This window comes from Phlebotomus papatasi, chromosome 3, assembly GCF_024763615.1.
Source record: "Phlebotomus papatasi isolate M1 chromosome 3, Ppap_2.1, whole genome shotgun sequence".
NCBI classification, from domain to species: domain Eukaryota; kingdom Metazoa; phylum Arthropoda; class Insecta; order Diptera; family Psychodidae; genus Phlebotomus; species Phlebotomus papatasi.
Genome location: NC_077224.1, coordinates 26051623 through 26069190, shown reverse-complemented (window position 1 = coordinate 26069190; position 17568 = coordinate 26051623). Strand labels below are relative to the sequence as shown.

At 32.0% G+C, this 17568-nt stretch overlaps 1 protein-coding gene across 1 annotated transcript in view; it reads right to left on the bottom strand.

Annotated features, from left to right (window-relative positions):
- Positions 1-17568, bottom strand: part of LOC129807373 (uncharacterized) — a 154795-nt gene that overhangs the window by 87469 nt on the left and 49758 nt on the right. The gene's annotated exons all lie outside the window — the stretch shown is intronic.

Here is a 17568-nt window from a genome sequence, read left to right as displayed (position 1 = left end):
ACGTCTGGGGGAGAGAATATTTTATCTTAAGCCCTATTATCCTCTCATTCGACGGAGAATATTCATTGAAATTCTTTTAAGGATAAAAGACTTTGCAAAATTCTCTAATTTATGGAATTTAGTGCCATGACAATTGCTTTAATAACCTCAATTACCCAATTATTAGTCGTAACAACAAACATAAGAATTCATGTGTTCACCAAAGTCTTCTCTTTTTTTTTTCAACAAATTTTACAAAAAAAAAACACATCTTGAGTGCAGTGAAACTATTTCCAAGTGAATATTTCCCAGCCGTAAAATTCAATAAATAGGAAAGAGCAGTAAAACTTAATAAAATTCTTTTGGATTGTAAATGTTTATTGTAGAGGCTTATTTTTTTTTAGTTTTTTATTGATCAGAAAAAAAAACACTAAATATGTTTACCGGATGTGCAAGGAAACCTTTATTTGATTTATATGGTGGAAAATTTTGTTGAGAAAAATTCCTTTGGTTCCATAAAATAAATTTAGTCTTATCGTAATCCTCTGATTGACTAAAGATTTGACTGCTGCTAAGCTTTGTATAGGGGAAGTGTGCCAAATTTCGACCAGCTTCTAATTTCGGCCACTTTGAGTGTAATTTCGGACATGCAAATAAATTAATCAAAATTATGTATGTAATTTTCGAATAGTCAATGAATTCATTTTGCTTTTAAATATTTATTCATTTTAGAATGTGTTAACACAACGACTGTTAAATTTTAGGTATAATTTGAATTTAAATTGCGTTGTAAAAACCCGTTTCCGAGGAGTTCGAGCAGTAAAAAGAAGTGCTTTTTTAAAGAAAACCTACTCTTTCATTTTGAACCGAAACGTCAAAATTAAATAAAAGTAGTTTTTAACGAAAATTGTTTCTAATGTGAAAACAATATACAGTAGAGGAGACTGAGGCAAAAAGTAACAAACGGATATTTATTTTTTTTACAGACTACTCGAAGGCCCCAGAAATTTCTAATTAGCGCAGTTTTATAGGAAATTTACCGCTATACAACTTTGTGGAAGTAATTTTTCTCTATTTTGTAAGGAAATACATTTATCGAGCCGTTTTATAAAACGTAATTTTGTGACCATTCTCAAAAATTCTGGGGCAAATAGTATCAGACATGGGATGTTATCACATTTTGATTCGCTTTGTTACGGGATTCCGTAAATTAAAAAAAATCCTACATAACATATTTTCATAGGAAATTGATTCCTCTACACATTTGTGAAACACCGTTTTCTCTATCTGAATGATAAAAATACTTTTCAGGCCATTTAAAAAAAACACACAAAAGATTTCAAATCGTTTGACCAATGTATACTACAAGCGGCGACACATGGCATTGATGTTTTTTTTGCTGTGACACATCATAAATTGTTTCAAAACAAGTGGTCGTTCTTAATAAAAAGATTTATTGAGAGAAGAATCTTTGTAAAATTCTAAAATATAGATAGCGTCTTCGTATTCAAAGAATCAAAGCCATTTATGAAATAATCATCAGTGCTTAAATTTTGAATAATAAGTAGGTAATAATTGATATATACTTCAAGGAAAATATTTCAAAAATAGGGCTAAAAATTTTGATATTTTTTGTTTTCTAAATTCCTTGTTCGAATTCTAAGAAACATTCAACATCGAAGAAAGTCTATGTAAGCTATCCATGGAAAAAAATTTAAGCCGCTATCTTATTTGTCTTGCAAGATATTGATTTTTTAAATTTTGGATTTGTGACTTTTTGCCCCAGTCTCCCCTATACAAAAATTACACAATTGTTTAGTTTTTTACAGTGCATTAAAAAATTGGTATGTGTGGTTGAAGGTGAATCTTTGAGTGTCGTTTTATATATATTTAAGAAATTATTTCATTGAAATGTATCTTATTTTTATAAATCTATACACGTCCGACATATCACGCCACAATTGACACACTATTTCTGAAGCGACATCTTTTCCAATGAATATTTCTCATACTTAATTCACGTCAAAAGGGAAATTACTGAAAAATATAGAGGTGTTCTTCTTTAAGTGCCATTCAATGGGAAGGAAGTCACATATTCCATTTGAAAACCACTGGAAAATGTCTATAAAAAGCAAGAAAAATCAGCTATTTCTTAGTATGAAAGAGTCCAAATTCTTCACCATGGTAAATCGTTTAAGTGGAAAAATGAGGCAATTTCTTATATGTACAATTTTTCAACACAATCCACGTGGAAGAAAAAGCCAGAGCATAAGAAAAATTCGCAATTGAATGAGTCTACAAATGTTTTATGTGAGTTTTTACTCCACACCTCCTCAATCTTTTCAATTTTCCACCAAAAGAGAAAGTCAAACAGATTTTTTCCTTGGCTTTGGAGGAAAGAAGCTGAGGAACTTGATTGGTGTTGGTCAAAACAGAAGTACAACACAAAAGGTTGGACTGAATAGAAAAAAATATTTGGCAATCCCCAAAGGGTTTCTCATCCAAAATCAATACTGACTCTATTGCTTACCTAATTTATTGCATTTCTGCTTGATTTGATTCTTTTGAACTCTCCTTGGAGGACTTCAGATTAAATTGCAATTTACCTTCAATTGTAATTTCATATCTCCTACTTTAATGCTAATATTGCATTGATTTATTTTCTATTATCCCTGTCGCGACTGCCAGTCGAGTTATTTGCTATTCTTGCTGATTTATTTGTTCAATATAATTTTCGTTAGTTTGAAAAATTTATTTTATATTGATTATCCTCGAGTGTCCTTCTAAGAATATCTCATTAAATCTGTATATATTTTTTTAGAGGGAATTCTTGAACTTTTAATACCTGCTGTAAGCTTTTTAGTTCTTAGAAAATTACTCCCACATTTTGACTCTGAGAGCATTAATTTCTAAAATAAAAAACATATTAGATACCTACAACGTTGCAGAGATATCGATTATATTAAAGTGACAATAAATTTTGCATAAAACATGAGTTACAATTGATGTTCAAAACATCAAAATTCCATTGGAAATATCATTTCCCATAAAATATTGATTTAAGGGGCTTCGATAGAATGTCAATTGATTTTTCATAACTCAAACTCTTTTGCTTTTATGCGTGTTGCAGTAAATAAACAAGAAATATTGATCTTTACGTGAAATGTTTGCATTCTTTCACTCTCAGTAAATTAGAAAATAATATTTATCCCAATTTATCCTTCTCCAAATTGATGATTCAACTTGAAAACCAAATAATAATAAGCACTATTTATATGTACCTATATAAATTCTTGTTTTGCCTAGAGCTTAACGTATACAAACTCTAGTAAGTTAGAAAAGGTAATAATAGGACAAAATATTTTAATAATAACAATAACATTAAAGTACGTATAACAACCTATTGAAAAATTATTTACCAAACCCTATGGAATAGAGTATTTCTGATTTTATATTCAGATAATCTCAAATAGGATTTGAACCTGGTACTTTTGCATCACTCAATACTAATAAATTATAGAAAAAATATCAAACATAGCGCAAGTTCCTTAACCTAGGTTTAGCCTAGTTCCCGAAGGTCTCAAGATCCTAAATAGCGTGCAACTTTATTGCTTTTTGGGAATCTAATAGGTTACTGATCTTTAATAAGTCAATCTTAAATTAATTTTTCCAAAAAATCGTGATTGATAAGAAATCAGAGCAGTTAAGCTATATGGGTAAGCCTTAGGTCTGAAGCCCGTATAAGATTAAGCCTTTAAAGATTGATTTAAAGATTTAATGCTAAGATTTATCTCGAGGGGTTATTACTTTAAAATAAATAAATATTTTGTTAGACGAGTTTTAAATGTGAGGTTTATCCATTTTGACTTAACTGATATGAGTTCTCAAGTAAAGAAATGTTTTCGAAAAGTATAAGATTTAGTCGGTTTTTAGAGTTAATCCTTTAAGGATGAGAAGATCTAGAAAATAAAGCTAAACATAACTCTAAATGACCGTAGGAAAAATTTTGTTTTTCGTCCATCCTAAGCCATCCTAAGTCAAAATTTCCCTTTCAAAACTTGTGTATTTTTACTGCTCGAACTCAAAGAGAGAGAAAAGTTATATGATGTATATGATCTACTTATTTTCACAACTTGTGACACGGTTAGAGGCCAAAAGGTAAGAGATATCGACTTATGGTATTCGGCGAACCCCTTCCATTGTTTTTTTTGGTTTATTTCGAAGACGGCTCATAGATTTTTTTCTCATTTTCGAACATTATTTGAATGTAGTCAATGTGAATATTTTGCCCTTAGATGCCTATGTTCGAAAAACATTTCGATATCGAATTGTCGAGATTAAAGTTAAACCATTTTGGATGGCTTATTTTTCAACCGATTTGCTTAAATTTGGATTTTTTTGAAAGATCTTGAAATTTCGAACCCAGTTGCGCCGGACTTTATCGAATCTGGATCGGTAAAATATCAGTAAATGACCTTTCTCGAATTTACTTTTTTTATTAGTCCTTACCTATGTTTGTTACTCATGCTAAAATATTCTAAAATGCGATTTTCTTGAACAATTTTGTGAGTGGGAATGACTATTTTTTTTTGTTTTTAATTTACGAGTCAAATTAATCGGTAGTAATGCAGTACATATCGTTTTGTAACCTTCACGTAAAGCTCTCTAAAGTTAAGCAATATAGCTATACTACTGATCTAAAACGAGTATTAGGACTGTAGTAATTGAACTAACGGATTTTGTATAATCACTGTAAATTTCATTTTGAAAGAATTTTATAGATCTTCACGCATTGAGTCAAACCTTTAGTCGAAAACCCGTTTCAGGTTTTGAAATGAGTTTATCAGGGTTTTTAAAATTGAAAAACTTAATTATTCCAGTAAGCTAAACTTACTCAGTAATGTTTTGTGTTCTTTTTTCTAATTTGTCTTTTAATGAACCTAAGATAAATTTATTCTTTTTCTTAGTTATTTTAGTACACTTACTATAATTCGTCTTACCGTTCTTAAGGTGATAGTGGTAATGTAAACTTAAATATTATCATATCTGAAAATAATCTTATTGTTGAAATTAATTTTTTCGTTTTTAATTAAGTGAATTTTTATAATTCTTTTAACGGATACGGTTTAACCCTATGACTATTTATACCCAAGTAACACAAACCAGTCCAAATGTTATAAATTGTAATATGTCTAAATGAATTGACCTCACATTTGAGACTTTTGAAAGTTATACTGTCAATCTTGTGCTTTATATCCCAAACGTCAATCTTGTGAATATTTGCTGATGGACCTGTTGAAAAGAAACACAAACACATGGCATAACTATAACCGAATAAGATATACTTCCTTACTCCATATCGACTAATATTGTAATAAATAATATCTCATCTTTTGATCTATCATTTAGGTTGTCGTAACGTCATCATGAAGTCTGCATTAAATTACTTTAGATTACTCCTTCATCAAGAAACCAAATGTCATACTAGTAAAATTTTAGTCATTCCACTGACCTAGCATTACAGACGTTTAAAGGACATTTTTGTAACCGATTTTCGTGCTTGTAATCATACGATGCTACTTAGGATAAGAATTAGGATTAAATATCTTATTTTCACAAGAAACCCATTCTAATTTTTGTTAATGTTGTGACAAACCCGCTTTTAGGAATAACTTTCTTAGGAGTACTGCACGGTGCTCTTTACGGGTGAGTGCCGTGCTCTATGGAAATTTAAATTTATCCGTATACTTCATGTAAGCAACTTATACCCACAACCCCCACAACAAAGTGAGAGCACTATACGTGCTCTTATAAGTTAGTTAGGTATCGTACAGGGTGTCCCGGGATTATGCATATTGGGATTATGCATAAATGAGATTATGCAAACGCATCTATGCATCTTTGCTTACCACTAGGAGCTAATTTTTGAAATCATTTTTGAAATACCCCTAAATGTATGCATTTTTTTTTGAGACGGAAAATTTGAAATCAACTTCTTGTGAACTGTTGGCGCTGAAAATAGCCTGGCAAATTAGCACCAAATATATTTTGCATATTTTACGGCGTTTCTGTAATTTATTTGAAAGAAATCTCCTGATGACCATGTCACATATAAGATTAATATTAAGATTAATGCTTTCTGAACTGCGAGAATGCCAAAAAAAAAAGATAGCAAGTGTTTTATCATGCCTCTCTCTCGCGCTTTGCTCGATAACTGACTGAATAACAGTTGGCACGCATGAAAAATTGCTCGAGTTGCCTGTAATACGATTCAGAAAGCAATTAACACGAACAGTAATATCTTACTCATCGTATTACTCCACTAGAGTGTACTCTTTCTAACACACGTGATATTCCATTTGAATTTTGAATACTATATACCTCTCTCTCCGGCTTTTCTTAATATTATTAATCTTATATGTGACACCGCGGTGAGGGTATGCAAATTTTTTGAATGCATTTAACAATTTCGCGTGATTTTCTTCGGTCCCGAAAATACACATATTCCCGGGACCCCCTGTAGTAAGGAATATCTAACATAAGGTATATCTCTTCATTATATTTCTTATTATTTTACCACAAATTCCACCAAAAAAGCGCGAGAATAATTTCTTTTGAAAGCTGATACTTTGTATTTGACTCGTGTTTCGCATCATATTGTAATGTTTCTTTGTTATTGGATTGCCACAAAAGAAAAAAGATGAAAAGTCCTAAAATATTTTTCTTCCCAACCCTCAAAATAGGGGTGAAAATTCAATTAATAAAATACCCACCCAAAATTGAATTGTGGGTGAAAATTGTTATTGAGACTAACAATATGTCTTGTGGTTGCCTTCGTGAGTCAGAAAAATAGGAATGAAGTCAAACTCGGAACAATAATGTGAATAAATATAATAAATAATATGACAAAGTATCATAGATACCACGTGCACAATGTCTTGGTGGCTCGTTCCACCTTTTCCATGTGGGCTTTTCTCCCCTTTTTTTTGTGCCATATAGCCAATACTTTGCTTTTTGTATGTCACTCAGCAATTTTCGAACTAATAAAATTGCCTGGAATATAAATCGATTTTCTGTGTGACACGCACCGCGAATAAAATAGCGAAATCAATTGATGACGAGCCACAAATGATGGGCAAAAGTAGACGGTTAAAAGAAAAATCCTGGAAGAGTGAGAACTTTAAAAGAACTCTCAGCAGGTGTGTCATGGTGAATAGTGCGGACAGGAGAGAAATTGGATTTGTCGACATCCACCTGATTATATCTTCCTCAAGAATAAGTGAAAAGAAAAGCCATGAACAGAGATGATTCCATATGAAGATGGATTTGTGAGAGTAAAACTTTATCACTCAACACTTCATTTCACATTTTATCCATCCAACTAAATCCCTCCATAATCCCATGTACAAGTCAGATAGTTCTCTATCTCTCAGAGTGTATAGTACAGCGTAAGGACATGTAAAATTACCAATAAAGGATACAAAAGGAGATCATGATGGGAATGCTGCAAATTTTTGTGAGTGCTCAAGAGAATACTTTTTGGAAAAGTCATGATGTTGGGTAGGAAAATGGACTGAATAACAGACTTCAAATTACGTAAATCTCATCATCCTTTCCGGCCCTTCTTAGCACGTGCCAAATTCACTGAAGAAACATCATGTTTATCCTTCTTGGGAGGGCTTGTAGCTATTGGAAAAATTCCATGAGGGATTACAGTCAATGGTTTACATATTCCTCACTCATAAAAGTATTTGGTAGTAATCTTAAAACTGATTAAAAATGGTTTAAAATAACCATAAAACGTTCCAGAATAGTATAGGGGAAGTGTACCAAATTTCGGCCAGCTTCTAATTTCGGCCACTTTAAGTGTAAATTCGGCCATGGAAATAAATTAAATTAAATTATGTATGTAATCTTCGAATAGTCAATGAATTCATTTTGTTTTTAAATATTTATTCATTTTAGGATGTATTAACACAAAGACCGTTAAATTTTAGGTATAATTTGAATTTAAATTACGTTGTAAAAACTCAGTGAGGAAAGAGTCTTACAAAAAATGTGACAGATTGATTGTGTTTCTAGCAGTCTTACGATTTGTGGTGAAGTGCAAGAGGTTTTCCTTCGGTGTTTTTTTTTTATGAAAATTGATTAGTTTTCATTAAAGATTGTTTCTGTTTGTGTTAATAGTGAATTAATCCTTAAATTTCGGGTGAAATTTCCCAGCTGGATCCTGTATTTCGCGTAAAAAAAGTATATACTTTGTGAGCGTCTCTCCGGTGAGGTAGTGTTGCCTATTCCGGCAACATCTTTTGTTTTCCTTAAATTTCTTATTCAATTTTTTTAAAATTTCTGAGTTCTACAATGTCCAGAGAAAAAAAACCATCGCTTCTGTGAAAAAGATGATGTGGAAAAGGCCTTGGAAGTGTTTAGGAGGGGCAAATTGTTACGGGAATCTGCGCGTAAATTTGAGATGCTACTCTTCAGGTTTTCTTGGACAAATTACACGGAAGATCTCAGGGCTTGTGGGTCATATAAACGTATTAAACTAAATATTAAACTCGTTCCGCTTGACGTTTTAAAATGTTCTATTCGTTCCGTCACAAAAGGTGGTCAGAAAAAAGGTGGCCGGTATTTCACTCAAAGTGGCCGGAATACTACTCAAAGCAATGTTCATATTTTTATTAATTTTTCAATATTTTAGGAAGTGATTTAAAGAAAACAATGATGATAAACTAGTCTTCAAGGTTCCACACAAACTTCCCGAAAAGGAAGTAACAAAAAATATCAATATGAATTAAAAATATTGCATTTCAAACTTAGGACTTCGGTGCTTATATGCAACTATGCCGAAATTTGGCACACTTACCCTACAAGAATTAAAAAAATAATAATTGAATTTTTGATCAAAAATTTACTGGTTCTTTATAGAATTATAACTGATTAAAATCTATTCAGGACCTTAAAAAGACAAGGTAAATATAACTCAAGTAGTGAAGCGCAATTATCTCAAGGTAAATTTTAGTAACATTTTATTGACGTTATTCTTACATTGAGAAAATTACGTAACTGTTCTAACGTTCTAACAAATTTTCGAAAACACTGACAGTTTTTCTGACAGTTCTCTCATAATTATTTGTGGTAAAAATTACGTAATATTAAGGTAAGGCAAGAGTTAGAGCTCAGGATTATCCCAAGTCATTTAAATGACTTTTATAAATAAATATATTAATCCAATGAAAAATGAAAAAAGAAAAGAAACATTCTTTTTTGTACATGACTGTTCTCATGTGCCTCAGAGTAATCCACTTTTCTTTGTGTTGGTTTCTGTCAAGACTGTTTTTCGTATAGTCCTCGCTGTGTTGTAAAACCATCAAATAGTCCTACCAGGACCCAACACAAAAAAGGCAATTATGCAGAAAAATATGACAATAGCCATGTACAAAAACAATTGTTTAGTTGTAAAATTTCTCCTTTTCATTTTTCATTGAAATATCGTCATAACGTTTACATGACTTCATTGTTACACTATTTTCTTTTTAAATTGTAATTCTAAGGTCTATACAGTGCCTCTATTAAAAAAATAAATGAAATGTATGCATCATGTTATAAGTTAGAAAAGAATTACACAGAATTGATATTCAACAGCTCTGAGATTTAGTACTAGTAAAAATTTGTCGTAAAACTGTGAACTAAAAGAGACTTCAAGATTTAAAGGAACAATATATTTCTTGTGTATTGCTATTTTTTATTACATTTTCGTGCATTCATATACTAAAAATGTAAACTTTGGCGGGAATTTTTCTTTAAGAATTTCAATAAATTGTAAATCAGTGGGAGCAATAAAGTTGTGAAAATATTGAGCATCTTATATAACAAATTAGTCTTTAGTACATCAAAGTACTAACATGTACTTTGAAATTTTAATTTATTACATAAATTATTTAGTTTGTTTGTACTTAATAACAAAATATTCAATCTTTAATTTTAATGAGTTATTATTATTAATTAGACTTTGAATTAAAATTAAATTTTAAAGTTTAGTACATCAATGTACTAATAGCTATCTTTGTTTCAAATTCACTCTCTCTCTCTAAGTAATTGAAAAGAAGTAGTTTCGTTTCAGAATTTAACATTTTTTTTTTTAATATAGTGAACGGGACCTAGGTATCAATAACAATGATTAATAAAATTCATTTGTACTATTTATTTCAATTCTAACGTGAAATTAGTACAATTAGTAAAATTTTAGTTTGGAATGACGATATATTTTAAAGGCTTTAACAAAAATTATTTTTATTAAAAGGTTGAATTGGATACCAGATATTTAGTACAGAGGCATGTTCTAAATAATTTCATGTTAATGACAAAATCAATTAGAAGGTAACAAACAAAAATCTAAGATAACTAAAAAATGATAAACTTCTTCATTTACAGAAAAAGAGACTTTTCTTAAAGCAGAGAGTTTAAATATTTAGTTTACTAAAAATTTTTGTACTAAATCAGAGGCTTTCTTTTTTATTTTACGCTCCCATTAAGATAATTTCTAAATGTGATGTAATGTACCAATTTAATTTTTAATGTTCAGATTTTGAGTCAATTTATTTTCATGCTGTCTGATTATCTAATATCTCCATGACAGCCAAATTCCATAGAAAATTAATATCGATTAACAATAATTGAATACTAAATGACATTCAATATTTACCTCAAAGATTTCCCCCACAAAATTCGCGATTTCGATGTCACTTAAACAGAACTCAATGAGGTTTTTAGCAGAAGAGACAACGTTGGAGTGACAATAAATAGAAACCTTGAGCAAATATCTCAAATAACTCCTAAATTAATTTTAAACTGATTGAAGAAGAGGGAGATCCTATAGGAAAAGTCTAATCGAATTCCCAAAGTAGTCGAACCTTGAGCTTTGCAGAGGGAAAACTTACAGGAAACTTTCGTTCAAACATCAATGGATATTAGCATAAATTTCATCTATGAGACTTCATTTTATGCAGAGTACCGCAATTTTCTTAGCAATTTGCACGAATCGATATTCAAATGGCAAACGATCTCGGGAATTTTTCTTTGTTATGTACGCGAGGGTGGAATTTTTAATTTAGGGTAACTCCCAGCACTTAATAGGTCATATGGTTGTGCAGATTATGTGCATTAAATGCAGGTATTAATTGCACAGGAATCGCGATGGAAAATGCACGTGGAATTGGAAATATTGGATATATATTACATTGCTATCGCGCTCTCTTCTTTTTTTCCATACTCTTCGATCGTGAAAATTTTCATCACTGAAGCAAGTACAATATTTACTGGAAGGGACAGTGAAGATTATGAGGATTGAGGGAAAAACAACCAGTTGATGACTAATAAATATCCCTGGCACGTACTTTCCTCCTAATGGCTTTCTGATGCTGCCATCCACCTCCAGGCTACTATAAAATATTCATCGGAGATTAACTGGAAAACTTGCACTGTGTTATGTTATTTTTTTCTGTACAAGCTCTAACATTATTAACATTCATCTATGTGCTATTTCGAAGCACTCTTGTCATTTTAATAACCCTTAGTATACCTACTACTGTGATTTTTTTTCTTAAATTAAGTGTTAAATCGATACATTAAAAGTGTGATTTTAACACATCAGCTTTGGAAATAGCGATAAAATTTAACCCTTTTCGACATGATGGTAGAAGATGGGGCAAAAGATGACTAAAGGCACAACATTTAAGACATGAAAACGTCATATTAACTTCAAAATGTTTAGTGTCGATATGTTGACGTCATATTGACCATTGACTGTGACGTATTTAACAAATATGAAAATAAAATATTATTATTAAATTATTGAATATTTTCATTAATATTAATCGTATCTGGATTCATTTATTGCAAGGTAATAAATTATACGGGTTCCGGTCAAAATCCCGAAAGCCAGAATTTCGAAAACCAAAATCCCGAAAACCAAAATTCCGAAAACAAAAATCCCGATTTCTTAAAAATATCAGAGCTACTCCAACGATCGTACCCGCGCTTGCTTAGTATCCAAAGGTGTTGCGCACACAGTGTGGCACACTGTATTCTAGAGTGATCTTATCATAAAAACCCCACCTAATTTACCAAAATGAGCCTGATGAGGAAGGGGGAAACCAAATCACTTGATCCCACAAGATCAGTAAAATGTACTTTCACTCTCTCTTGGTTCCTGACCGTCCCCGAGGAAGCATCATCATCAGTCCTGGCGCCCACGGAATCCTACTCCGGAAAAATTATAAAATTGGGCTGAGTATTTTGTGCAGTTTCTCGAGGACTCATCGGAATTACGCGCAATCAGACAAATATATAATTTTGTGAATTATATTTTGTATCCCAGAAAATTATATTATTGATCTTGTCTTCTTAAATTCAATTTTTTTTTGCATTAAAGTGTTTATGTGGGACCAAAAGTTAAATATTTTTATTTTGTTTGAAAGTGGTCGCTACAAAGGTAGAAGGATCGGACGACATTATGAAATCTGCGACCTTGTCGTGGATGAAATCGCTCGTCGTGATCCTGACTTTTTAGGGATATTTTTAACTAATTTATTAGTAACGTCCGTTTTTTTAATTGGCTTCCTTTTGGCAAAGCTGTGATAACCTCCAGATCTGCGATATCAGAATTTTACTCTTTTATTCCTCATCCACCGACCATTTAAGCCCTGAGAAGGACACTATTATGGGGACTGAGCTGGGCTCAGTAATAATTCTAGGTGACGGAGAGAATAGGCGAGAATCGGCTCGCTAACGTCTAATGTCGTATCTTCTTGACAATTCCGCAATTTCAGATATGAGGGATATAACATACTAAAAAACTAATTTTTATTTTTCAATGCTAATTAAATTATTTAAAAAAGATATTGCTATATTTCATGGATCAAAAGTTTGTTACGGTGTACGAAACAATAAAGAGAGCAGCCGCGCTAAGAAACACTCTCAAATCTAGATGATTTGATAGTGTTTCTTGATTATTGATTTAATTGACAGTTTCTAGTTGATGATTTCAAGGATTCTGTGAAGGATTTGAAGCGGACCATCTATGAGACCTAGCTTTTTTTTTGACATAAGTCAACTGTAGGAAGCCTTGTCTTTCCATGCCTGAACAAATTGCTGAATTATCTCGCAAGAACGGTAGAAATATGAAATATTATTGTAGACCGTAACAAACTTTTGATCGACCAGATGTTACATTTTTTTTAATTAATTTTATTAATAATGGTAAAATTAAAATTATTTATTTTTCAAACCTATAATTTTAAAGTAATGGAATCGATAACTTAATTTTCAAAAATATTTACAATAGTTTTTTTTTTAAGCCTCTTTAAAGGGCCTCGAGTGGGTCAGTGGATAGAGTAGTAGCTCTATGACTGCGAGGTCTGGGGTTCAAAGCTGAGCAGCAGCAGAAAAAGATTTCTCATGCCATATCGGCTTTGAATTCGTCCAGTGAATGAATGAATAGTAATGTCAATGGTGCATATTGGCAAAAAAAAAAAGTGAACCGCCTAAACAATAGAGGCTGGTACGAAAACGAGTTTCGACATGAAAGCGGTACTTCAGTCGATACAAATATTCGCTGTCACTGATCCCAAACACACACCGAGAAGGGATGCTGTGATATAGTAGCGGCACTGACTGCTCACAGAGCTGTGATATTGAGCGGCTACCCGTATCGGGGGATAAGATAGAATAGGAGTGGGGAAGCATAAGGGGCCCAATTGGTGGCCTGGATGCATCGGAATATCCGAAATGGAGAACTGACCCCTGGCAAAATCTTATCTTATCTTATCTCTTAACACGAAATAAGCACCGTAGCAAACTTATGATTCCTGTACGTTGTCAGGACAAAGTTTTGCTACTTGGGTTTAGATATGTAATATTCAATTGCAAAATTTAAGATTGGTCTTATATGTTATTTAAAAAGAACAACATGTAAATCAAATGTTTTCTACATTCTTTTGTACCTACGATAGACATTTTTGTTATTGAATATTACTCCAAGGAAATTATTAAAAATTACTTATAAAATTTTCTTTTATGTTTGTTATCTTATTGTTTTATTCATTATCTCCTCTAAATATTTTGATTATGTTTTACTAGACTAGGGAGAATAGGGCACTTGTTTATTAAGAATGGGTAACTAGAGGATGTGTTTGAGAAATGACAGAAATTGTGAAGCTGTTTTAGTTAAAATTAAACAAATTAGAAATTCATAAAACGTTAATAATCAAAAAGTCGAATAATTCATTTGAATATTTCATCGCTGTGAATGAGGCATTTACTTAATTGTTTTGGCACATTTCCTCAATGGCACTCAATATCCTCATCAATGGAAACATCTTCTGAAATGGTGGGTGAAGAAGTGGCAGAATTAACCCATTGTCTGTTATTATGACAATTTCATAGAACTGTGTTTATATGTGCTTGAGAATTGAGGAAGACATAATGAAGATTGATTCTGTTCACGCGCCAATGCCTGGCACGAAGCCAATGGCCACGATGGACCATTTCTTCTCCCTGATGAGCCAGTGTGGGATGAAAATTAACCCAATTTAAAGTGATTTCGTGGATAAATCTGAAACAACAGGTTGATTAGCAAGTATATTTAAATTCAATTGATTCGCAATTGATTTGCAATTGACCAGGGGATGTGCTGAAACTTGTGCATAATGCATGAGTTTTAGACAATAGTTTTGCAATCAAACTTCCAATAATTGAATTTTTGTGTACGTGCGAGTTCTAACAAGAGATTTAATGAATTAAAAGAGTTTAAAAACTTTTTGTGCCCTTCAATATTTTGACTATTGATTTATTCTGCGGGAATTCGCTATCCTTTGGAGGATTTTCTATCTGCTTCTGTGATTAAAATGCCTTTCAACTGAAAGTCATTCTGCAATTGAAAATGTGAATTTCTTTTCTCCATGCCCTGTGCTATGTGAATGAGATACTTGATGTCGCTCCTTGAGGTCAACAAGTGTCATAGAGAGATAGGGACTATGAGACACAATGTGAGATTTGTATCAGTGTCTGGTGGTGGGTGTTTTAAGGGAACATCCCTACAGAAATTACACAATAACGAAAAGGTGTATTCTGAAAAGAAAGAAGGATTGAAGAATAAAAACTCCTTCACCTTGCGAGCTTTTCCACCCATTCTTTATGCCTTGGTTTGTGTGAATTTCCACTGATTAGTCGAAGCTATGTATTATGTATTTTAATAACTATAGAGACGAGCTTTTTCATCACTCATCAGACCCTTCTTTATGCTCATTCATTCCAGTTCATTCTCATGCCAAAGCACTTTCATGGGGATTATCCCATTCTGTCTTAAGGATTTTGAGGCAAGTTTCGAAATTTTTCCACTAGGATTAACAATTTCTCCAGAAGCTGCAATTTGTAATTTTAATTGGAATTATATAGTTTTCTCTTTTAGAAACATCCGACTTTCATCATAAGTTGATACAAACTGGCTAATGAAAGTTTAAAGAGCAACCTTCTGATGTAATCTATATCACAAGGTGTCTACAAAATAGATAAATTGCCTGTCTTGTTTTCATGGAAAATTGAATGTAATTAATGTCGAGTATATTTTCAGGAAGAATGTATTGAACATCCCATTCACTAGTTCTCTTACTGAAAATAACAATACTTCAAGAAACTTGCAGGTGAGATGCTTAATTTGGGCAGTGATTACAAAAAGTAAGAGTTTAGAAAAATTGATAATTTCTTTTTTTAACAATTTTACCAAAATCTTGATAATTAAAAATTGAAAACAATTCCCAGCGCCTCTCGCGAGAGAAAGCAGTGCCCCCACATGGAGAAAAATCTTGTTAATGAAGTCAGTAATTCTTGAAAATTTGTGAATAAAAATAGTAAAGATTGGATATTATGATTATGAATCTATTAATCTTTCGCCAATAAATAAGTATATTAAAGAAAGCAATATAATCGAAATATTTTCATTTTTGGCATATACGATCTATGATTCAAGGTTTCTGCCGTTTACCTGATGAGATCGGTCGTGGTAAGTCGGTGGCAGCCGCAACCAGACATTAATCGAGGAGAAATAGGGGAAAGGCTCAGAATTTTGTCCAGTTTCTTATTTTGGACACTTTGAGCATAAAATTGGACACTAAAAATAAATTGTATAAAATGATGGATTTTTATTCCAATATTTGATGAATAATGAATTCTATGTAAATATTTGTTCTTTTTGGAAGATTTTAACGTACTTAAATTTCGAATATGATTTGAGTTAAAATTGCTTTGTTGAAAATTCAGTGTGAGCAATTGCTTACGAGAAATATGACTAAACTTTGTGTTTACTTCAGTCTTATTTAGCTGTGGTGAAGTTCTAACAATGTTTCTTCGCTTTTTTTGAGTGATATTATTGAATATTCATCGAACATTTTGTTGATTCACGTTAGTGGTGATTTGTTCATTTGACCTGAAGTGAGATTTGCCTTGTGAATTACACTTTTCGTGTGAAAAATAGGACATTTTTTAAGACATTTACCAGTCAGGTGATACTCCTTATTTTGGACAGGTGTTTTTCTCACGAAATTTCGTGAAGTTTTAGCTTTCGTGATGACTAGGTTGGACAAATGCCTGGAGAAATGAAGGAGCATCATCTCTACGAAAGAGATGCAGTGAGAAATGCCTTGAAAGGCTCCCGGAAAGGGCAGGGAATGAGCGAATCCGCACGTACTTGGAGTACCGAAGTCAACTCACTTTAATGAATGATATGGAAAGTTTCCTGGCTTCTTGAGACATTCTACGTTTCCCTTACATGAACAGGAAAAGGACTTGGTAAGATTGATTCATGAAATAAATATCAATGGGCATCCTGTTGAGGCGGATTTGCTGCCCAAATTTTCAGCCAAGTTGTCCAAATTAATAACCAAATTGTCCAAAATAAGAGTCAAATTCACCTCTACATATCAATTCATTTTTAAACGTATTAAGACTAATTTTAGTAAAAACAAAGACAATAAACCCTTTCCAAGTTTCTAAACAACCCTTCTGAAAAGAGAGTAACCAAAAAAGTCAATTAGTATTGAAAATATCGCACTTCAAACTTGGAACATCGATGCTTATAAGCAGACTGTCCAGAATTATGAGCCTTTACCCTAAATAACAAAATTTTATTCTTTGAAATCTATTAATTTCATTACGCTTTCTATCTCATGCTATACCCCTGACAACATTGTAAACAAATATTTAGATTTTTTAAAAATCTTTTTTGTTCTTAGTTGAACAATTAATTATTAAATTTTCTGATTTATGCATTTATCGTCAGAGAGTTGCATTCTCTTGAAGTAGATCTTAAGGAAACCTTTGTTGTCGTATTTAATTTTTTTCTATATTATAACCTACTTACAAGAGTATTTTATGGTATTTTATCGACAAAATATCTATACATAAATAGAAGAAAAAAAATCCTCAAAATTTTCGCGCGGAAATCTCATTCTTATCAGCACTTAAGTAGAATATGTGACATGTGATAAAAGGGATAAAAGTGACGAATATGTGTTGTGTATTTCAATAAAAAGA